We start from the raw sequence: 25756 nt of genomic DNA, 5'->3' as shown, positions 1-25756 counted from the left end.
TTAACAGCTTGAATCATGCCTGACACAAGGTAGGACTTCAATAGGTATTTGCTGAATGAATAAGTGATTGATTTCTGTAAAATACGAAGTGAGGATATTCAGTGAGTGAACAGTAAGTGGAGAGAAACAGAGGCATGGAAGTAAGAGTTGTGTTCTGAGACTCCGATTAGTGCAGTTTGCCTAAGGCGTCACGTGGGAGCAGAAAATTCAGTAAGCAGATCTCCCTGAAATGGGGGTTGAAGTCACCCAGCAACAACCACAGGAGCCTTTGGTCCCTCGCATTTTGTTTATAGCTTGTTCAGCACTAGACACTGGAAAGGAGGGCAGGAAGACATCAAAGTAGCTGTACCGTTCATATTTTTTTCTTCCTTTGGCAGCTATTTTCTCTATTTCCTGCTGACACTACAATTTCAGCGATTTAATGATAAAATTGTTTCTGAAAACGACACAGAAACAGATACCCTCAGCCATTTAATTGGCTGCCCTGAAGAAGTGGAATCTGCTGTTTTCTAATTTCATTTTTGAGGGGTTTGAGAATATGGAAAGGCTAGAAGAAAGACAATATTTACTTCCATTTAAAAAGGTAAAATCTTAGCAAGGAATTTTAAACTCAGCCCAGTTAATTAAGGTCTGCTATTTCCATGGCATACACCAGGATATCTACGAAGAGTTTATTTGATTCTTGCAAAGATGTTACTAAAACTAAAGAAGCACAGTGCTGTTAGAAAAGTCTTATTTCTTCTCCTGTACATTTTAGGTTTTGTCTGCCTAGGTCTCTAGGATTGTTGTGGAATTAGCTCCTGCATCTATGCACTTGACTGAGACTTGCTACCTTCTCAATATTTGAACTAATAAATTAAATACAAGAACATTTATACTTTCTGTTGTTGAAGAAAATTTCCCTCATTCTGCAAAATGTTATAGAAATAATATTAAAGTTGACCCAAGTTTTCCTCATTTTTCTTCTCAACATAAAAAATGAAATACTTAATTTCTAAACCAGCAAGTATATATAGTGGAAAGAATATGGTTAGTATATAAAATATTATGATATCAATGACCAGGTGCTGAAGCTAAGTATTGTGTATAAAGTAAGTATGCACAATATACTAAAGATAGGGGAAGGCCTGAAAATAATTCTTCAACTTAGTTAACAAAGAAGACTCTGAAAAAAGGTTATAAGATAATAGGCAAATATACCTATATGTTATATCAAATGTTAAAAGGTGACTTTTCTTTATCACATTAATAGAATAAATCAGAAAATAACATAATAATACCAATAGATCCAGAAGAAGGATTTGACAAAATCCAACTTCCACTCATGATAAAATCTCTCAGTAAACGAGGAATAGAAGGGAACTTCCTCAACTTGGTAAAAAATATCTATCCCACCCCCCACCACCAAAAAATATAACATACTGAAAACATCACATTAGTGAGAAGCTCGAGGCTTTCTTTCTAAGATCAGGAATAAAGCAACGATATTCCCTCTCAATATTCATTTCAAACAATATACTGGAAATCATAGATAATATTACAAGAAAAGGAAATCAATTTACTTTGTTTGAGAATGAAGAAATGAAACCGTCTTTGCTTGCGGATGACAAGATCACCTATGCAGGAAATCCAAAACAACAACAACAACAACAACAACAACAAAAATCTCATGGAACTAATCGGCCATTATAGCAAGGATTCAGCACACAAGGTCAATAAAGAAAAGTCACTTTTTCTTTGATTGACAGTGATAAGTCAATCACTGTCTTAACCACCAGCAATTAACAAGTGGAATTTGAAACTAAAAATACAATATTATTTACATTAGTGCCCAAGAAAATGAAATACTTTGGCATGAATCTAACAAAATATGTATGTGATATACATGATACAAACTATGAAACTCTGATGAAAGAAATTAAAAATCTAAGTAAATGGAGAAATACTCCATGTTCAAGAACAAGAGGACTCAATGTCAACATAACAGTTCTTCCCAAATTAATGTAAATATGTAATGCAATCCCAATCAAAACCCCAGCCAGTTATATTTTGGATATTGACAAACTGATTGTTAAGCTAATATGTAGAAGCAAAAACCCAGAATAGCCAAGCCAATATAGAAGGAGAAGAACAAAGTCCAGGACTGACACTACCTGACCTCAAGACTTAATATAAAGCCACAGTACTCAAGATTGTGTGGTACTGGCAAAATAACAGATAAAAAGATCAATGGAACAGAAAGAGCACCTAGAAACAGACTCACATAAACATAGTCAACTGATCTTTCACAAAGAAACAATTGCAAAACAATGGATAAAAGATCACCTTTCCAACAAACGGTGCCTGGTACAAATAGACATTATTATGCAAAAACAAATGAAAAAATGAATCTACTCACAAATCTTGCACCCTTAACAAAAGTTAACTCAAAACATATCACAGACCCAAGTGTAAGAGCCAAAACTATGAAACTCTTACAAGATAACATAGAAGAAAATGTAGATGATCTTGGGTTTGATGATGACATTAGATAGAACAACAAAGGCATAATCCATGAAATAAATAAATGATAAACTGGAATTAGTTAAAATAAAAAATTCCAGCTGAAAAAAGACACTGTCAAGAGAATGAAAAGACAAGCCAGTGACTGTAAGAAAATATTTGTAAAAGAGATATCTGACAAAGGAATGTTATCTAAAATATACCAAGAACAACTAAAACTAAACAATAAGAAACAAACAACTTCATTAAAAAATGGGCCAAAAACATTAACAGGCATTTCACCAAAGAATATATACACACGGCAAATAAGCATGTGAAAAGATGCTCACCATGTCATCAGGGAAAAGCAACTTAAAACAACATAGAGATATCAGTACGTACTTATTAGAATGGCCAAAATCCAGAATACCGAAAATACTAAATGCTGTCAAGGATGTGGAACAACAGGAACCCTCACTCATTGCTGGTGGGAGTGCAAATGGCACATCCAGTTTGGAAGAGAGTTTGGCAGTTTCTTACAAAACTAAACAGGTTTTTGCCACCTAATCCAGCAATTGTGCTCTTTGGTATATACCCCACGGAGTTGAAAACTTATGTTCACACAGAAAAACTTCATACAGATGTTTCTAGTAGCTTTATTGATATTGATATGGTATGCTTCTAATTAATAAATGTGAATACTAAAATAAGTGAAAGACTTATTTTAAGTCTTTTTTAAAAAGTGAATACTAAAATAAGTGAAAGAATACTAAATAAGTGAAAGACTTATCTGAGATTCAGAAAGGCTGAATCTCAGAATTTGGGTGGAAGAGAATTAGTAAGCAGAAGGAGAATACCAGTTTTGTGCGGCTCCCAAAGTGACTACCAGAAGGAAACGAGCATGAGGATTATGGGTGGGAGTTTTTTGTGGGCCAGAAAATGGTTCACATAATTTTGCCTATTTTGAATTTGCCAAAATTCAGTCACAAATAAAAAATAATATGAAAAGAGCCAGGATTAGCAAGCATAGAATAAATCAGAAAATAACATAACAATACCAACAGATCCAGAAAAGGGATTTGACAAAATCCAACTTCCACTCATGATAAAATCTCCAGTAGCCAAGAATATCAGGTCTAGGTAATATTTATGTCTGTCCTAGATGGTTGGAAGGTTGAAGATAAAAAGAATGAATAAAAAAAATCGAGGAGGGGAGACAAAAAAGTTGAGAAATAACAATAGGCAGGAACTATAAAGAGCTACATCTAAAACAAAATATTAAGGGGACACAGGGACTAGGATATTAGACCAGTAATGAAATCTGGAAAATACTACTAGAACTAGACTGTGAAGGAAAACTGGAGCTTTGGAATTTGGATTTAGGGACTAAAGTCATTCTCTATACACAGAGATGAAATGGTTCCAGATGTGCAATGAAGAAATAAATAGCCCAGGAAATTCTGAATGGAGAATATCCATTCAAGGTCATAGTCAAGGAGCCATCTGACAAACTAGACAAGGTGAGTTGGTTTGCGACTGCAGCAACTTCAGCAAATATTGGCATCTACACAACCTTGCTTATTTAATTTCTAAAAAAAACAAAACAAAAAAACAACAAAAACTTTCCTTTTCAACTTTATAGTTCTAAAATCGAGTGGCCCAATTTTGGTTTATTAAATGTGTGGAAAATATTGTATTAAATTACTTTAAATCACTTTTGCAAACACCATTTATGAAACAGAATTTTCCCCCTCATTATCATATATGTACACATTTTATAATAAATTCCAAACAAAATGTTAAAGGGTGAGTATACATGTATATATAGATACAAGATACAGATATGCTATTCAACGTAGCACATTTTGCTCTTCCTAATGATTTATACCAAATGGATTTAGATATAGTTTCAAAGAATCATATCTATCTCTCCACTTTTCATGCATCTGAACAGGAAATTTATGTGAACAAAACAGAGATAGTATAGTTTAATAGGTCCTAAAGAAATGCATAACATTTTAACATATGGAGGTTGTGCTCTAACAAACTTTAATACAAAACAATATTTTGTATATTCACTCATGCATTTTTTTCCTTTGCGATTTGGGAATTTAAAAAAACCAACAGTTTTATATGTAATTAAAATAATGCTTAAGTCATAAAACTCTTTTGTAACACTCAAAACTAAATCTTATTTATACTTATGTGTCAGGAACTTTACCTGCATTAACTTATTTAACACTTAGAGCCAGTCTATGAGGTAGACATTTTTACAGGTGCGGGAACTGAGGCTCAGAAACATTTGAAAACTTCTTCAAGATTATACAAACAGCAAACGGTGGAACCCACAATTTTACCCGTATAACATTTTTTTCAGAATCCATGCTTTTGATCTCCTTGCCAAGCTGTTTCCCATATTATATCTTTTATGTTAAAATATGTTTTCAGCAATTGCATTTTCTTAACACTTTCCTAATATAAAATTTTTTTAAATTTATCTTGTTGGGAAAAACGCAAACTTTTTCACTCATTTCTCCATATCAGGTATTAAAGAGTCATGAAGTAAGTTTATTCCTATCATATGAGCTTCATTCTATTTTGAGTCCAAAGACCAACTGAAAATGCATAAAAAGATTATATATGGAATACCACTGGGTCTTGCTAGCAGTATCAAAGTTATGTAAGGAAACAGTGCTGAGAAACCATGTTCATTGCCAGTTCTCAGCACAATTGGCTACCAGGAGTCATGTATAGTAAGTGCTATAGCTCAGTGCCTGCACAGTCTCACCTTTTCTGCTAATGAGTAACATTCTAGCAAGCAGAGGACTGATTCTTGAGACAGTTGCCTGAAATTTAATGCTCGATTTCTATCCATACCAATATAACTTTCAACTGATAGTCCTTCCACACACAGACAAATGAAACTGACAAAAGACCTGTCAGTTACAAGCCAATAATGCATTCAACAAATAATTTTTTGTGTGCCCAGCACATACTGTGGGTATTCAGTGTTCATACCAAAACCCCACAAGGTTGGCCTATTTTGACTTTTATCACATCTATAGATAAAGGTGTAGTGTTATCTTTCTTTCCCACCCCAAACTGTACTCATTTTTTTATTGCAAATACCTGGCTAAAGGAAATGTCAAACCTTATATATAGAATTTACTTGAATAGCTCCTACATCAAAGTGCTGCTTTCTTAGAAGCTCAAAACTGTTAATATGTATTGACTTAGCAAAAAGAACTCTAATGGCAAAGGCATTGCTTTTGAGAGAGATAGCCCATGTTTGGAACAGGAGAAAAAAATACATATTTTTCTCTAAGAAAGCGAGGAGAGATTCAATATAGAATGGATAAGCTTAGCAGATATATAGCTTATAGGATAAATGAATATAAATTAAATAGAGTACATTGCTAAAGAGGACCTGGGGTCATAAATATAATGTAGACAAAAAAAAAATTCCAACACAGAAGAAAGATTCATGGATATAAATTCAACTGAGCAAGAACAAAGTAAATTGTTCAGAGTTCAGCTGTCATTACTTGCAAGATCATAGATAATAAGCAGCAGAGTATCCAGGTGGTATTGTTTAGCTTTATTAGTGGATACATATAAGTCCTGGAAGAAGGTTTGTAAAATGAGGAGAGTCCTGAAGATTAAAAAGGAATCCTCATTAGGAGAGAAGTTGATATTGGTCATCTAACATTAGGGCAGAAAACTTTCAGACCACTTTCTTCTATAAGTGTTACAACCATGCAGTTGACATTTTAGGAACTAAATCAGTCTTAATTTGCATAAAGGCTTTTTCATTGTTGTTCTTTTGTTATACAATCAAAATGCTTTAGAATAACACACCTTCTTCCTGTTTGTTTTGCTCTTCAAGAGAAAAGTAAGCATCCCTTACTTTTCCTTCCCTTCATCTGAAGTGCAAATTTAAGGTAAACAGGAATCTTCAAAGCACAAAAAGCATTTTCACTCTGAAAGACTTCTTATCTTGGAAGAAATAAGATTCCAGGATAATAAAAAGCTATCATGATATCTATTCTCTCCCTTACTTGACAGGGATTTTCAAGATGGATCGGCAAGATAGAAAGGGAATTTATTCATTCTACCAATATTTATGAAGAAAAGGGCATTTGGGATGAAAATGGATATTGGCACCTCCTCAAAGTTGCTATAGAAACCTGGGTGATTACAGCTAATGGTGTGGGGAGAAGTCCTGTTATCTTTAAGAGATTAACAGGAAACCTTGGTCTCATTATTTTTTCACTCCCCACATTGCTCTGATGATAGCAATGTACAGATTAGAACCAACAAACAACAATAATAACAAAACAACACCTTCAATATCTCCGTGTTTATAAAGTAAAAATATAATTTTGAAAATTGAGCTTCAAAAGCTTCCATCAACAAATCCCACTCCAACCTTCTGAAATAACACCTTATTCTTCATAACTATATTCTTTGATTTAGCATATGCCATATTGACAATATATCCCTATTTATTTCCACCTTCAGGTTTCTGTTCATACTCTCCTCTCTAAAGAAAATGATTTTATATAACTCCACATAAATACATCTCATCCAAAAAAATGCTAATTACTTTTTCAATAATTATTTCATACTACAAGAGTTAAAGTAGCCTCTGTCTTCTAAATGCTCATTCCACATTATCTGGACAAGTTCTCAAAGTCTACCTGTGATACGGTTATGTACATGTGTTGTCAATGTTTTTCCCCATGTTTGCAAATATCATTATATGTAATGTTCTCATAGCGACCAGTTTTCAAAGAATTGCTAGCTGGGAGTCAATAGCAAAAGCATACCAATGTTTACAGCATATACAGGGTCAACCCAAGTGGATCTTTCACGATTTAGTTTTCTCTTAGCACCTTGAACTATGCACTGTATCACACAGCTGGCTATATCACACCAGTGTGAGATTATATACTATTTGTATTGGTCTCTTTTTGTTTTTTTTTTTTTTTTTTTTTTTTTTGGTTTAAGTACAAAATTGTATGATGCCAAATATTTCTTCAAAGTCAGAAATATTGAGAATTAAAAACTAGCTCAGATATTAAATAGCCCTACATATTTGGATAAACTACCAACCATCCTACAGCCTTAATTTCTTTCTACAACAGAAATAAAACCATTTTTCTTACAATATTTTTGTGAGGATTAAATAAGATGATTCACATTAAGAATCTAGGACATGGAAAGTCCTCAAATGGATGCCAACATCTCATGAGCAATACTGTCAGAAGATTCCATAATTCACTTTGAAGATTTCTCCAAAGTGTATAGCAAGACTAAATCCAGGTGGCACACCATTAGTGCACTGACCATATGTGATCTAAGCAGGGATAAGAACATGGTTTCATGTTTTAAATATTATTTCTCAAATGAGAAGCTATTATTATGCAATGGATAGAATTCAGTTTCTTATTATCTATTTCTAGTTCACAGATATTACTTACTAGTTGTGTGACTTTGAGACAGGTCCTTTACTTCCTTGATTCTTCACTTCTTCACCTGCAAAAATGAGGACATTGGGCTAGATCCATTATTTTACATTAATTTTTAAAAGTATTGGTTTCTTCATTCTGTGAATAAAATTGTATGGACGTACAAAAACTGAAAGCATTAAAAGCAGAGTTGTTCTGAATAATACAAGGAGAAAATCTAGGACCTCCAACTTTCGGTATAAATCTAGTCCATGGTTAACAGCAGATTCATGAAAAATTGTAACAGTTAATCCGTTACTAAGGCTTACTCAGAAAGTACATACAAGAAATGCCAAACGCTAGGCCACTATAATCACTGAGTATTACCTAAAGAAAAATAGCCTTTGAAGCTCCAAGAATTGGGCTGAGTACATTGTCTAATTAGCTGAAAATTATAAAGTGAAATTATACAACTTTAATGATTGAATAAAGAAAAAAATGTGGCTCATAAAAGATAATATAGCAAACAAATTAGAGTGATCAGACATTAATGTTTTGTGTTTTAAAGATAATATTGGGTGCAAATTCATATGGATGAGTTATGTCTTCATACTTTCAATATTGTTAAGCATGTGTCAAGATGGCCACAGTATTGTAGAATGGTCAGTGTGCAAAAATTATGCAAGAAATCATGTAAGAAATGAAACATGTGGCTTCAGAGTCTGATAGATGGTTTTAACATTGTAACATTATAGTTCTGGGCTATTTACAAAACCTCTCTAAACTGCTGCTTGTCTGTAAAATGAAAATAGCAATATTGGTCTTCTTTTCATTTGTTTGTTTTGTTATTATTAAAGGATATTTGATATAGAAAGCACCAGCTCATATTGAGTTCCTAAGTAATATTAATTCTTTTTTCCCCTCTCCTTTTATGTAGCTCCATATGTATTGTTAATATAACTCAGCATAGAGTGTTAAGCAATCTTAGCAACTCAACTTTTTAATGGTATCTTTCACAGTGGTTTCTAGCTTTCTAACCTTTTGAAGCTGTTAAAATAAAGTCAAATAATGATACTGCTGGGCTTAAGTGTATGCTAGGATCAATAAATTGTGGTTCTTGGAATAAATTGCAATTAAAGGGATAGCACTTGATTGCTTGACAGTAGGTAGTCTTTTTGGCCCAAAGAAACTTGAGTATCAATCTGATTCATAAGCTAATTAGTATGGACTTCACTTTCATTTCACTGGAAGATCATCAGATCGTATTGACTCCTGTCCACATCATGAGTACGCCCTTGATGTTGGCCTGTGTCACTTATGGGTAACAAATCCTCTTCACTTGTTTACTTTGCTTATTCGAGATTATAGTAAGCACTTTTAATCAAATAGAATATAGAAGAAATTTAACATGTTTGTAAATAAGCACTCTAATAGCTCTAAAAACTTCAATACTATTGCCTGCCTTTTTACATTTCTATACATTTAGGATAAAACATGCCTTAATTCAGATATGATAAAGGTATCAACATTGTAAAGAACGATGATTGTTACTGAATCTTTGTAGCAATAGAAAAATTTATATAACAACTAATTATACACTAGAAAACACAACAGGATAGATATTTCATGGTAAATTATTTGAATTAATCTAAAAATAGAGTCAAAGTATTGTCCTCAAATGTATAAATACACTTACTTAGAGTATATTATTTTATTATTCTTAATTTTCAGCACCTTCTATTCCATGTGGTGTTTTATATGTAATAAATTCCAGCATATACCTGCATAACTATTGAATGAATATAAGCCATTCAGAGACTAAAGCAAAGTAAGTTAAGCAATCCCTTGGACTGTAAATTCCATTAAGATAAATAATGTGCTTGTGTGTTTTCTTCCTCTATATTTTCTACTTACCAGCATATGTCCATCCAGAGATTAAATAAATGTTTTGAATGAACAAATTAAAAAGGTTGGATTTCTGAAAAGGGACAATGACTGTTTAAATATAAAGTATCTTCTCCATTTAAATAGCCTTACCTCCAACCTCTTGTTTGTTACACACTTTTTTTTTTTTTTTATACTTTAAGTTCTAGGGTACATGTGCACAACGTGCAGGTTTGATACCTAGGTATACATGTGCCATGTTGGTTTGCTACACACATCAATTCCTCATTTACATTAGGTATTTCTCCTAATGCTATCCCTCCCCCAGACCCCGACCCCCTGACAGGCCCTGTTGTGTGATGTTCCCCACCCTGTGTCCAAGTGATCTCCTTGTTCACTTCCCACCTATGAGTGAGAACGTGCGATGTTTGGTTTTCTGTTCCTGTGTTAGTTTGCTGAGAATGATGGTTTCCAGCTTCATCCATGTCCCTGCAAAGGACATGAACTCATCCTTTTTTATGGCTACATAGTATTCCATGGTGTATATGTGCCACATTTTCTTAATCCAGTCTATCATTGATGGACATTCTGGTTGGTTCCAAGTCGTTGCTGTTGTGAACAGTGCTGCAATATACATATGTGTGCATGTGTCTTTATAGTAGCATGATTTATAATCCTTTGGGTATATACCCAGTAATGGGATTGCTGGGTCAAATGGTATTTCTTGTTCTAGGCCCTTGAGGAATCGCCACACTGTCTTCCACATGATTGAACTAATTTACAGTCCCACCAACAGTGAAAAAGTGTTTCTATTTCTCCACATCATCTCCAGCATCTGTTGTTTCCTGACTTTTTAGTGATTGCCATTCTAACTGGAGTAAGATGTTATCTCACTGTGATTTTGATTTGCATTTCTCTGATGGCCAGTGATGATGAGCATTATTTTCATGTGTCTGTTGGCTGCATAAATGTCTTTTGAGAAGCGTCTGTTCATATCCTTTGCCCACTTTTTGATGGGGTTGTTTGTTTTTTTCTTGTAAATTTGTTTGAGCTCTTTGTTTTCTTGTAAATTTCTTTGAGCTCTTCTTAGATTCTGGATATTAGCTCTTTGTCAGATGGGTGGATTGCAAAATTCTTCTCCCATTCTGTAGGTTGCCTGTTCACTCTGATGGTAGTTTTTTTTTTTTTTTGCTGTGCAGAAGCTCTTTAGTTTAATTAGATCCCATTTGTCTATTTCGGCTTTTGTTGCCATTGCTTTTGGTGTTTTAGACGTGAAGTCCTTGCCCATGCCTATGTCCTGAATGGTATTGCCTAGCTTTTCTTCTAGGGTTTTTATGGTTTTAGGTTTTACATTTAAGTCTTTAATCCATCGTGAATTAATTTTTGTATAAGGTGTAAGGAAGGGATCCAGTTTCATCTTTCTACATATGGCTAGCCAGTTTTCCCAGCACCATTTATTAAATAGGGAATCCTTTCTCCATTTCTTGTTTTTGTCAGGTTTGTCATAGATCAGATGGTTGTAGGTGTGTGGTGTTATTTCTGAGGCCTCTGTTCTGTTCCATTGGTCTATATGTCTATTTTGGTACCAGCACCATGCTGTTTTGGTTACTGTAGCCTTGTAGTATAGTTTGAAGTCAGGTAGCATGATGCCTCCAGCTTTGTTTCTTTTTGCTTAGGATTGTCTTGGCAATGTAGGCTCTTTTTTTGGTTTCATACGAACTTTAAAGTAGTTTTTTTCCAATTCTGTGAAGAAAGTCTTTGGTAGCTTGATGAGGATGGCATTGAATCTATAAATTACCTTGGGTAGTATGGCCATTTTCACGATATTGATTCTTCCTATCCATGAGCATGGAATGTTCTTCCATTTGTTTGTGCCCTCTTTTATTTCATTGAGCAGTGGTTTGTAGTTCTCATTGGTCCTTCACATCCCTGGTAAGTTGGATTCCCAGGTATTTTTTTCACTTTGTAGCAATTCTGAATGGGAGTTCACTAATGATTTGGTTCTCTGTTTGTCTGTTATTGGAGTTATACACTTTTTGAAAAAGCAAACCAAAATCAGAATCAAATAAATAATTTTCTCATGCCTTGCTTTCTCTGTTGTCTCATATTTATGTTATTCATTTTAGATGCTATTATAAATCTAAAATCATATAAATCTCCTATTATACTATAATAATGTAATTTTATCTTTCTAAGTATTAAATCCTTTCTCCCCGTCATAGAATGGAAACTTGGTGAAGACTATGGCTAAAAAAGACTTATCTTTTTGGTATGCTGATGAATTCCAATCACCCACCATTGCATCTGATTCATTGCAAGTGGTCAATATTTACTGGGCAAATTCAAAATTATCAAAATTCAAAATAATCAAAATTATAAATTTTAATTAATATTTCAGACAACCTCAATTTACACATGGAAATATATTTTCATAAATTTATAGTGAACATTTTTTCTTTTAATTTTGTTATTATACTTTAAGTTCTGGGATATATGGCAGGTTTGTTACATAGGTATACACATGCCATCGTGGTTTGCTGCACCCATCAACCTGTCATCTACATTAGATATTTCTCCTAATCCTATCCCTCCTCTAGCCCCCCACCCCCCACATGCCCCAGTGTGTGAGGTTCCTCTCCATCTGCCCATTTGTTCTCATTGTTCTACTCCCACTTATGAGTGAGAACATGCGGTGTTTGGTTTTCTGTTCTTATGTTAGTTTGCTGAGAATGATGGTTTCTAGCTTCATCCATGTCCCTGCAAAGGACATGAACTCATCCTTTTTATGGCTACACAGTATTCCATGGTGTATATGTGCCACATTTTCTTTTTCCAGTCTATCATTGATGGACATTTGTGTTGGTTCCAAGTCTTTGCTATTGTGAACAGTGTCACAAAACACATACGTGTGCATATGTCTTTATAGTAGAATGATTTGTAATCCTTTGGGTATAACCCCAGTAATGGGATTGCTGAGTCAAATGGTATTTCTGGTTCTGGATCCTTGAACAATCGCCACATGTCTTCCACATGCTTGAACTAATTTACACTCCCACCAACAGTGTAAAAGCATTCCTATTTCTCCACATCCTCTCCAGCATCTGCTGTTTCCTGACTTTTTAATGATCGCCATTCTAACTGATGTGAGATGGTATTTCATTGTGGTTTTGATTTGCAGTTCTCTAATAACCAATATCAATCATTTAACCTCTTTCATATATGACAACACAGAAAATATATGGAATTTAAGCAATTATATTGAAACACAATTTTAAACAGTACAACCAGTGATAGTATTTGAAATTAATAGGATTCTAAGCTCAAAATGCTTAAGTAAATGTTTCCATGTAAAAATTGGTAGAAATCTATGAAAAGAATTAGAAGCAAAACCTATTCCCTAGCTCTTAATGTCATCCAAAACAAGAACCTGTGTTCCTTGAAAGCAAAATGTATGTCTTATTGACCTTGGTATGTCCAGGAATGAACATGACACCTGGCTCATTTTGAGGCTTCAATTCATGTTTTAAATGCCTTATTGAATGAATCAATCAACTAGGAGGTTCAGAATGTTTAGGAATTGAAAATTGACACGTAAAGTATGAGGAGGACAAAATAAAGACTGAAAAATTATATAAGAATATATGATACAGTAATTTAATAATTTAATATCAAAAGACTATTCATGTGCTGTAGTTTCATAAGATTATGTTTTATTCTAAACTGCAAGTGATATTAGAATTCCAGAAAATATAAAGTATGTTTGCATAGGTAGATTTTTAAACATTCATGATGAGGCATTATCTTTTTCCATTCTAAGGTCAGTGACCTCAGATACGAGTTGTAGATAATATTTGACAGCATCTTTTTCCCATGCCTGTAAACTGATCTGGTAATGAGAGAGGATATCTTGTTTTCCTGTACTTGTGTTACATTCACTGAAGTGAATGGGTGGAAAAGTTTGCATAGGTGTGGGTCTGAAAGCAAGAGGTAATGTAATTTCACAGAACATGTGATTTGTCATAGGCCTTACAGCAAGGGTCATAGCTCTGGGTAATCTTAGATCTATCCATCTGTCTAATTATCAATTTGTTAGAAACCTTGCAATAAAGAATTATAGTTTTATGAGCTGCATAATTATGATGTCATTACAATAAACCAAATGTTTAAATACTTTTATCCTTCAGGTGGCCACATGCTGGACCATGGGAAAAAAAATAAAAATTATCTCTTCTGTCCTTACTATAAGGCACACCTCCCATCCTAACTCCCTGAAATTTCACTCTCATCAGCCCAGATCTCCACCACACACCCAGTTGTCTTTCTCTACTCTTCTTTTCTCATTCCTGTCTTTACACTTCATTGTCTGCCACTGTTTTTCAATGGGGCTAGTCCAGAACTAGTCCTGCCTCTATGAGCATATTTTGTTTTTCCTCCATGTATTTTTCCTCTCAAATTATTTCTTTGTAAATAAAATTGTTGTTGATGCATAATAGATGTACATAGTTTCAGGTATATGTGATAATTTAATTCACTAGCATACTTTGTATGATTTGTAAAGATGGAATGTCCATCGTCTTAGCTATTTGTCTTCTTTTTTTTTTTTTTTTTTTTTTTTTTTTTGAGGTGGAGTTTTGCTCTTCTTGCCCAGGCTGGAGTGCAATGGCACAATCTCGGCTCACTGCAACCTCTGCCTCCTGGGTTCAAGCGATTCTCCTGCCTCAGCCTCCCAAGTAGCTGGGATTACAGGTGTCTGCCACTACACCCGGCTAATTTTTATATTTTTAGCAGAGATGGGGTTTCTCCATGTTGCTCAGGCTAGTCTCGAATTCCCAACCTCAGGTGACCACCCGCCTCGGCCTCCCAAAGTGCTGAGATTACAGGCGTGAGCCACTGCACCCGGCCAGCTATTTGTCTTTATGCTGGAAACATTCTAATTATTATTTTCTAGCTATTTTGAAATGTACAATAGGCTGTGAGCAGTGGCTCATGCCTGTAAGCCCAGCACTTTGGGAGGCCGAGGCAGGAGGATCATCTGAGGTCAGGAGTTTGAGACCAGCCTGGCCAATATAGGGAAAACCTATCTCTACTGAGAATACAAAAATTAGCCCAGCGGGGTGCATGTGCCTGGAGCCCCTGCTACTCAGGAGGCTGAGGCAGGGAGAATCGCTTGAACCCAGGAGGTGGTGGCTGCAGTGACCTGAGATCATGCCACGGCACTCCAGCCTGGGACGCAGAGCAAGACTTCGTCTAAAAAAACAAAATGTACAATAGATTCTTGAGAACTATAGTCACACTATTTATCTATCAAGCACTAAATCTTATTTTACGTCAAACCTTATATTTGTACCCATTAATCAACTTCTCTTCCTCTCTCCTTCCCAGTTACCCTTCCTGGCTTATGTAGGATTACTTTTTTTAAGGCAATGTTAGGATTGGTCTGAGCTTCTAACTATAAACTCTAAAATATCCATTCACCTATGCCAATGATCTACTTTCTCAATATGAAATGTTGTTATCTAAGTTTCTAAGAGTGCTGTTTAATTGTAGGTAAAATGAATGTTAGAAAACAGCATTTAGAGGGACAAAAACAATAAAAACGATTTAAAACAGAGTTGACAAGCATATGCTGCAAGCGGTAAAACACTGCCCCTTACGTGGTGCACATCAACACTCAGTCAAAACTCCTTCCCTCTACGCAAGGATGCAGCCTCTGAATTCTTCTGAGTAATATTCCCTTGGTCAGATAAAGCATAAAACTTGTCTTCTCTGTATTAAAAAAGTACCTTTTAGTATATGCTATTGAAAAATGAAAAAAAGTTTACCTCCCCTGTTTGCATATAACATTTGTTACATTATTTCATTTTAAAAATCTTGTAAAGTTTTTCTAATAATGTGAGTAAAATGCTATCACGGAACTTAGATATATGTGTGAAAAGAAAATAAATATTGGGACCTTAAACTCACTAAGCTAAAAGGAAAAGTCCAGCTGGGAACTTGGTCACGCAAGCCTGCCTGCTATTTTGGTCCCTAAATAAGATGGCTACAAAGATGAAAAGCTATATACCTCCCTAACATTTTGCCCACAAGTAAATTCCTTGTGGGCCCCAAGATTTTTACCTTCAAGCGTATCTGTCAAAGTTCACCGTGGCAGTGTAATTGACCAACCTATCAATTATCTTTGCAGGTACAGGGGACATAGGACAGAACTCAGAGTCATCCCTCTGCCCACCTGAAACAAATGCATATCTGATTGTTTCCTCTGCCTTATTGTCTATGTTATATTATATAAAAATGCAGATTCACTGAGCAGGACAAAGGCATTAATATTCTCCCCTACTGCAATCTCACATGATAACTGTGTATTTCTCAACATCCTGTCCTTTCCCCTTTAAATTTGAAGCCCTCAAAATCATCTTTGGGGAAAGTCATAGACCTGTCTCCAGTGGGGCGGGGGGTGGGGGGCATCCTTAACTTTGGCAAATAAACCTCCTAAAATGAGACCTGCCTGGATCATTTTCCTTGATTGACATATGCACACAAACACGCACACAAACACACATTCATACATATTTTCTAGCTGTAATTACGGCCCCTGCAGATAAATTATTCCAGTTAACATTGTGGCCTATGTTCCCATCTGTCATACCTAAATTAACAAGTTACTAAATAGGAAATATGCACAGACACATACACAAAAATGCATATACATAAACCTCCCTATTTGATATACTGTGGATTTGTTTCCATGTCCCTCAGTATTTTTTAGAGTGTCATTTGAATAGATCTTTAAGTTAAAATTAATTTTGACTGTGTGAATACATGAAAAAGTATAAAAAGGTCATTTTCATTTCATAATATCTGTTGAATTTAGGCTTAATTTAAAAATAATCATTAAAAATAAAAACAAATTTTAAAAATCACCTTTGGTAGGCTGAATAATTGCATCACAAAGAAGTCCACCTGATAATTCTAAGTACCCATGAATATCTTACAGGTGCATGCCACCATCCCCAGCTAATTTTTTGTATTTTTAATAGAGACGGGGTTTCACCATATTGGCCAGGTAGGTCTCGAACTCCTGACCTCAGGTGATCGGCCCACCTCGTCCCCCAAAGTGCTGTGATTACAGGCATGAGCCACTGTGCCCAGCCGGGATCCTTTTTCTTTTAAATAATTAAAAGAGAAACAGCAATGCCTATCAAGGAAGCTGGATTGGTCAAATTAGCTTGGAGGACAATATAAGTTCACAGACTAGAAAAGTCTATGTGACACTATTGATTAGACAATACTTCACTAATTAATATAGACCCATTTCATTGGTGTGCAGAGTATACATGTTTTTTTTCTTCTCAGCACCCTGGATTATATCTTAAGAAAGATGCAGCATAGAGGCCTTATCAGTTTTTAAATGTTTCAGGCATTAATTAGCAAAGACTCTCTTTTTGTTTTCAAAATATAGTCAAGGGAACTATAAGAAGAAACTTTAAAGACCAAGTCGATTTATCTTGTAAATAGTCATTCTAAACAATTCTGTTATCTAAATATTACCTTTATTTTACATGATATTTATTTGATACAATATACTTTAGGGTGGCTCACTTAATCTTTCCAGATTTCAATTTACTTATTATTAATAGTATGCCATTATTTTATAAAAGCAAAAAAATTAAGCATTTACTTTGAGTCTCTCTGCTAAGCTTTTTACATATATTTGTCATTTAATCCTCATTACAATATACAAAACATATTGTCATTATTTCTATTTTACAGATGATGAAACAGAGGCGCCAAAAGATAAGTAATTTTCTAAGATCAGGATCTTGGTTAGTGGTCAAATGGGCCATCTGCCAAAACAGTCTATACTGTATTACACTTATATAAAAAGATAATAAAGGCTTCTGCACAACCTCTCAAAACAATAATTAGGATTAAATTCATCCATGCACTGAGTTCTACATTCCATCATAAAGCTAATGGTCATCGTGCACTTAGAATGTGCTCACCAAATATTGAGCGTGGTGGGATACAGCTATGAACCAACAGACAGGTGTTTGGCCTTATGGAGTTTACAGGATAGGTGGAAAGACATCGTCATTCCTTAGAGTCATAAAATGGTGATGATATAAAAAAGAAAGTACAGTGAGCTATGATAATAGCAGAGAAGAGATGGGTATAATACTGAAGAAAGGAGCCAAAGGTCAGTTTTAGGGAGATGGCATTTGAGCTAAGATACATAAAAGGAGGTTCACTAGGCAGATACCAAAAAGAGAAGTCATGATACATAAAGTCACTTTATAAAGTGTTAAAGAATTGTAAAGTTTGAGGCATTAAGCATTAAAAGAGAGTTGTGACAAATGTGTTGAAGAAAAATATGCTTGCAAACTCAGTTGTAAATTTTTTTTAATCATCTACTATCGTGGATTATCTAAATTACTGTCGCCCTCCATTTATGTGGATAATGAGTTGACTAAGTATTGAACATGTTTAAAATAGCTGAACCCTGTCTTTTCCTGGCTCCACGCATTGCCTATCATATGGTCAACACTAACCAATCTGTTTCTTTTACTGCCCAATTACACTTTGATAGTGATTAAGAGTCACATACACACATCTTCTTTGTAGAAAAGGGAATGGATTTGTTCAAATGGGACCTCTTACTCACCAGTAAGAAAATATATTGTACTGGAGTCATGAAGTGATTACTGACTGCTACATAGCCATGTTGGATTCAATCATAGCTGGAACCCTTAGCTTTTAACTGTGGGAAACAGAGGATCAAAAGCTATAATTTATCCAAGAAATAATACTGGGCAATCAGAGGTTAGTACCTCTCATATTTTAATTCTAACTTTTTTTTTTAATGACAGAGAGGGTTCCTAAAATCTTCTATCACATTTGCACTAGAAAAAAAATGTAAACTTTTTCTCTTTGTTTCTTAATTTCCTAAGCTTTTTGAGGAATGAAAATTTGAAACCGCAGGAAAATGTAGAGGCCTAGAACATAATAGACACATTCATTTCCCAAATGATGGTACTTTGATAGTGAAAGGGGATGGGTCACAAATGGAGATGGGCATAGATGTGTTAGCAAACCTCCTTAGGAAAATGTGCCCTACAAAACAGACTGAGTTTTGAGTCAGTATTAGCTATGTATGCCAATTAACTCTGGAGGCATTGTTAGGTAAATCCTATTTCATTAAGCTTCATTTTGAGAACCACAAGTGCTGGAAAGAGAACTGAATAAAGTGGCTTCTTATTCACCAATCTCTGGACTCTGCTTGTAGTTCTAAAGCAAATCATATTTATCTCATTAACCTTTGGCAGGCAGTTCATTTTCACCTCATTTTTGAAACTAAATTGAGTTTTCTTCACTGGATTTTTAAGAAATCACTGTACTAAAATAAAAATACATAAAATTACTTTATCCTGTTTTAATATCAATGGATTATTTTAATTATACAAACACTCCTGCTGATCTGGGTTCTTGTTTCATCGCTAGAAGTACTTGACTCAATATTAGTACATCACTTCAATTGGGCAGATTCTTATACTCAATTGAATGTTTTGACCATTCTCATTCCTATTCTTCTTCCATCCTCTCTAACACATTTTGTTTGACTAAGGCTGAATTAACATGATTTATTGCTATTCAAGTAGAAATTTTACATCACCTTTGCAGACAGAGCAGTTGAGGTCTTGCATATGAAACACACAATTGTCTTACATGTAAGGTCAAAGTAATGAAATATAGATCAGAAGGAGAAATAGCTATATATGCATAAGCATGTTTATTTATAATTCCAAGAGCATAGGTAATTGAATGTATTGCTTGTTCAAGCATTTTGAGGTGTTGGATATAAGCCTTTCTTACAATCTATTACTATTTGATTATTCAATGATGAAGTGGTTATATTTCTATTGCTCTATATACTCACTATAATATTTAAATCTGTTGTCTAAATGACTAAAGGGAAGTACAATCTGCAAAATAGGCTAAAATCTTTTTTATGCAGGATTTTATGTAGAGAAATCCTCATTAACTCTCACCTCTCTGCCTCTCTTTAAGCATAATACTGATTCCTAAATGCTGCAATACCTTTAGGTGGTTTTTTAATCATAAAATAAATATTAACTTATATTCAACAGTTTTTGGTTGAGTGAAATCCTCATGAAATTGATAAGCCACAGAGGGTATGTATGTGAGGCAAGGTATATATGGTCATTTGCCTTTTAACAAGTCCCTTAAAATTACCAGAAAATCAAATTTTCAAACAACTTACCAGCTAGTTTACCTGAATTCAAAATAGAATAATCTTCTTTAAAATAATCATCTCTATATACTCGGCTAAATCACAACTTTATATTTGAATTTATTTCTCCCTTAAAATCAGGATTTCGGAGGTGAAGTTGTGGTCATATTAATGGTGTTGAGGTAGTCCTAATGTTCTTACAAAAAACACATCCTCTGTGAAAAACTTACAATAATGGTCCTAGGATAAGAATGGAACCACTAAGGACAAAATCTAATGCTTTTCCTTTTCCTGGCATTTGACTATTTCAGAGTTTGTTTATTCCACTTCCTAACAGCACTTTTCAGGCATCAATATTAATTGAATACTTTGTTCACATCATTATAATAAGAACTTTTTTAATTCTAATATATTCTGTTCTCAAGAATACAACATTTCTTACCACTCCTGCCAACCTCTGCATGGGAGAAGAGAGGATTTGGAGGTATAGAGAGGATGAGTAAAAATTTTCAGCAGAAGAATTACAAGTTTTTAATATAGAGTCTCTTAAAGACTGCAAATAAGATTAGAGAGTCAAAATAATCTTACACTGTTTAAAAATCAAGACTATCCCTCACAAAATGAGAGCAAGCACTTTAAAATGAATTTAAAGTTTTTAACAACCGTACACCAAAATATAATTTAAACCCTATTCGTTAACTTTAAACTCATGTCCAAAAAAAAGGCATTGGAATAATTTATTAGAAAATATGGCTTGGTAAAATTTTTTCCATGTTGCTTTGGAAAACTACCACAAAACACAACCAATAACTATTAAAATTAAATAAGTCATTAGGAATCTCCAAAGCAATTCACCCATAAAAAAATCAATTGAGTAAATTTTTTACTGACTGAATAACTGAAGCATAAGAAAGACATAAAGAATAATATAGTGAACTTCCATGCACTCAAAACCTAGTTTAAATATGGAATATTATCAATAAAATTTAAATCCACTGTATTGCACTTCCAAAATACATTATCCTCCTACCCTCTCAAGTACTAGCCATTTAATCGGTAATTGCAATTTTCATGCTCTTCCTACATATACAAATATCCCTAAACAATAGATAACATTGTCCAGCATATTTTAATACAATCGGGATCATCCATTAAGAATGCTTTTGCAATTTGCTTAGCTTTACCTTTGCAGAATCCATTTAATGATAAACATTTGTTGCTATACATCTTCTATTTATCTTTTATCTCTATGTATATCAAATATTGATAGACATTTCAGCAAAATACATTTAGGATTTTCTAATTTCTAACTGTTAAAAGGCTAAGAGAATCAATCAACTTTAGGTTCAAATTCCCAAATTCCAATCTTGTCCTCTTCATCACTTTTATAAATGAAGCCTCTTGGTTTCTGGTTTTTAATAAATGTGCACAAGACGGTCACATTTGATTCCTACCTCATCGTAGGATTTGCCCCTAGAGATTTTCCTTAAGTTCTTTGACTCTCAAATATGCTTTTACAAGAATGTTTATTGTATTTTACTTAGCAATTTTATTTTGTATTCAGTTTGTATTAAGAAGGTGTTTTAAAATACCTTATCTGTCATATTACTAGAAGGATTATATGAGGACACTGATGAAACATGAGGCTACTGCTAGGGTGACGTTATATCTTCATTTCTTTTGTCACTTCCATCTTCATGTCATTTTTTACTGTGGCATGGGAAATGCATCCGACAGTTCTAATGGAGAGAAGGAAAGACATGAGAAGGATGTGTGCCGTACGTGCTTTGTGTGTCTAGTACCTATCATAATTTTGCATGTGCTCATGGTACTTTCCTCTGACTTTGGCATGTATCCCATTGTCCTTGATGAAAATATGCTAAAATCAATTTTTACATTGTATTTGCTAAATAGATGTATACTTCCTCATGCAAGGCTTATAAATGTATTATTTCTCTTAAATAAATTATTCAGAAAATAAATTTCTTAGAATTGTAAATCATTATATATTTCTACTTTGGCAAATTTTATTCTGGCAAAATAGCTCAGTTATTTTGAGCTAAATGTAAAATTCTACAAAATTTTGACATTTACTTCAAAGTTTTTTTCATATAATTTTATTAAAAAACGTATGAGGCAAAATATGTATCTTGGTATTTAATAGAGCATTGTGTGAAATTTGTCTTCTTGGGATATTAGCAAGCAAGTAAAACTCAAAATGCTATTTTTGATCAACTAAATTTGGGAACTACTCAAGGCACTCAGACTTCCCAGGTTCAATACTTTGCTAATGTGAACTGTTATATTTTTAAAACATATTGCACCATGGAATGTTTTGTTAACAATTGAGAGCTTATAGAACTTCTGTTCTATAGACTACACTTTAGAAAATACTGCTATATTTCTTTTCTTTTTTTGAGACGGAGTCTCACTCTTACTGCCTAGACTGGAGTGCAACGGCACGATCTCAGCTCAATGCAACCTCCGCCTCCTGGGTTCAAGCGATTCTCCTTCCTCAGCCTCCAGAGTAGCTGGGATTACAGGCATGCACGACCATGTCCGGCTAATTTTGTATTTTTAGTAGAGACGGGGTTTCACCATGTTGGTCAGGGTGATCTTGAACTCCCGACCTCAGGTGATCAGCCCACCTCGGCCTCCCAAAGTGCTGGGATTACAGGCGTGAGCCACCGCGGCCGGCCGCTGCTATATTTCAATCCTTTAAATATATACTTAAAACATAGAGTATGAAAGAAACACTCGATGATATACTACTCATTTTAACTAGTATGCGAATTTGAAATGTTAAAATCTAAGTAAATATTGTCGGTAGAAATTTAATGATTGTGTCTACTAAGTTAAAATCTAAAGTCGTATTAGAGAGTACACTGAGATGTACACTGGGAATGATATGGACTTAAAATATTAATATCTATTAAGCGAATATATTAACATAACATTCCCAATTTTTAGTTCATTTGATTTCCATTTTTGGTTGTCAGGGTTTTGTGGGAGCTTTAAATAAAAGAGAAAATTGCCTTTTTTTTTTTTCAGGTATTTGTTTTGTTTGTATCAACCAAGCTCTGAACTGTCTGGCCAGAGGCTAGTGTGGCTTCCTAAAAGCCTATTCATACACTTCAGAAATATTAGCAACAAGAAGTAAAGTGGTGAAGACAGTGCCTCAAGGAGATTATTTATCTATCAGGAATTGTCTGTTCCATGCTGCCCATGCCAAAGGTCAATCTGATGACTTTACCATGAAGGGATACATAAGACTCACTGAATAGATATTTCTCTCAAATTGGTTTGTTCTATATACTCAAAATGATATTTGAAAATGCTGTCCAGTGATATTTGAATAATTGTTCTGTAGGGTTGTATACTTTTAAAATTTACACAAATTTCACTTATTCTGTCATTGTTAAATAAAACTATATAGGCACTTAATATTCCCATTATGCAGAAAGGAAGACTCAGAAAAAGGATACATAACTACAGTTGCAGATATGAACATAATGCGTTTTTATCTTAAATCTTATTTTTTCCTAAATTGTGAGTAGTAGTTTTCCAAACATTATGGCTCATGTATTCATAAAAATGTTTTTTTTCTTTTTTTTTTTTTGAGACAGAGTCTCACTCTGTCGCCACGTTGTAGTGCAGTGGCACCATTTCAGCTTACTGCAACCTCTGCCTCCCGAGTTCAAGGGGTTCTCCTGCCTCACCCTTCTGAGTAGCTGGGATTACAGCTGCCTGCCAGCATGCCCGACTAATTTTTGTTTTTTTAGTAGAGACGGGGGTTTCACCATGTTGGTCAGGATGGTCTCAAACTCCTGACCTCAGGTGATCCACCCGCCTCAGCCTCCCAAAGTGCTGGGAATACAGGTGTGAGCCACCACGCCCGGCCCATAAGAACAGTTTTAAAAAGAATATAGGCATCACCAATATTTGTGTACTATTCACTTATAAATGATGTAAATATAGTACTAAATTATATTAGTGTTTATGTCTTTAAAACAAAGCAGAAAACACTCCAAAAAATAAGAAAAGAAGAACTAGCAAATATAACAGAAACATAAATCCTCATCTATTTCTCCTAGACCTCCTAGATCATTTTATGTACTGAAGCACTGTACACCAGGTATTTTTGAGAACACTGCCTAAGGGTGTGTTTATATTAGATTTTTCTGTGTTTGATTTGATTTAACCATCACAAAACTACATTTTTGAGCACTCTTTACTATAAAAAACTATTTTCACTTGGATTCGTTCCTTTATAATAATTGGCACTATTATTCAGAATGAATTCTAGTGTTCAATGCCTTGATTTCAGGACTTGGCTTTTACTTGCTGTATGTCAAACAGCAAACTATTTAACCTCTGTTCAGTGCCTGTAAAATGGAATAAGATTAGCATTTACATGATGGAGTTGTGAATAATAAATCAGCTAATACGTATGCAAAGTGCTTAGAACAGAACTTGGCACATAGTAAATGCTGAAAACATACTGGTTTAATATTAGCATTATTATGTCCTTTTGTGCTGGTAGGAAAGTTTAGATATTTTTATTTCTTTAAAGTGAAAACAAGTTTGTTAGAGAATTAAAGAAACAAAAGAATGGCTACTCTTTAGGCAGAGCAGCTGGAGATGCTTTTCAAATAATTTAAAAAACAACGACTATGCATAAAGTGCCGGAATAGTATATGCATTGCGTGCACTAAGTATATGCAATGATGTGAAGAATTTTCCCTGACATTAAAATGCCTTGTGATCAAAACTCATGAGGTCGCTGAGGACTTTTTGGTACTGTATTAAAGAAAAAGAGAGAATTATATAAACAGAAATCAGATAGATATTCCAAGCTAAAGAAATATTCCAAGCTAAAGCAATATTGACCAAATTGATAAAATAACAATAATGATACATCTCCAGGTACTCCATAGTCAAAAGCACTAACTACTGTGCTCAATACTTGGATGAGACAACCTCATCAGAAGACTAATATTTAAAATGCAAGAAAGCTATATATTTGATAGAGGACAAAACCCTGATTTGATTATCTAAGGTATCATATTGTCATATTTATCCACAAATATGTGCATATATTATGTATCTATGAAAAATAGCATGGTGAGATAATGAGATTCTACATAATGAATTAACAGTGTTTTGTCTTCATCAAAAGATAATATTTTTGTCCAGAAATTCTTCAAATACAAAACTAACCATCTTTAATCATGCTAATTAGCATAAATTTAATGCATGGTGAACCTATTTGGGAATAAAGATAGCAAATAAATAATGTGTAAGTTTTATTAATTATTCTGAATTTTACATCTTATAGGGTATTATAATTTCATTGATCAATGAAGCAATCTTTGTTTTAACATCTAATTACAAATATTAGACAGTATATTTACTTTAGTTTGGCACCCTAGTATTTATAAAACTTTTTTATTAAATAGCTGCAATGTCAATGAATTAAATTTGAAAGATTTATGTCTATTAGCATCACATTCAAAATAGCAAACTGTCTGAAAAATTTAGAGTTAGAAAAAGATATCCTGTGTTTAATTTGATTATTATATTCTACTATTAGCTCAGTATACACTATCTTAGGAAAAGTACACATATATATAAAGTTTTTAATCTGAAATATTATACTGTAACATAATTGCATTTTGTGCCCAACAGAATT

General features: G+C 34.0%; 1 protein-coding gene across 35 annotated transcripts in view; it reads right to left on the bottom strand.

Moving 5' to 3' along the window:
* PTPRD (protein tyrosine phosphatase receptor type D) overlaps nt 1–25756 on the bottom strand; it is a 2309829-nt gene that overhangs the window by 2033740 nt on the left and 250333 nt on the right. For 34 of the 35 annotated variants that reach the window (XM_054658683.2, XM_054658684.2, XM_054658676.2 and 31 more), the window contains exon 2: nt 7965–8019. The exons of the other annotated variant lie outside the window; for it this stretch is intronic. The gene's annotated coding sequence lies outside the window, so the exon portion shown is untranslated. The remainder of the gene's footprint in view (nt 1–7964; nt 8020–25756) is intronic. 35 annotated transcript variants of the gene reach the window in all.

Source organism: Pan troglodytes, chromosome 11 (genome assembly GCF_028858775.2).
Source record: "Pan troglodytes isolate AG18354 chromosome 11, NHGRI_mPanTro3-v2.0_pri, whole genome shotgun sequence".
Taxonomy (NCBI): Eukaryota; Metazoa; Chordata; class Mammalia; order Primates; family Hominidae; genus Pan; species Pan troglodytes.
This window is presented reverse-complemented; position numbering and strand designations above follow the sequence as displayed.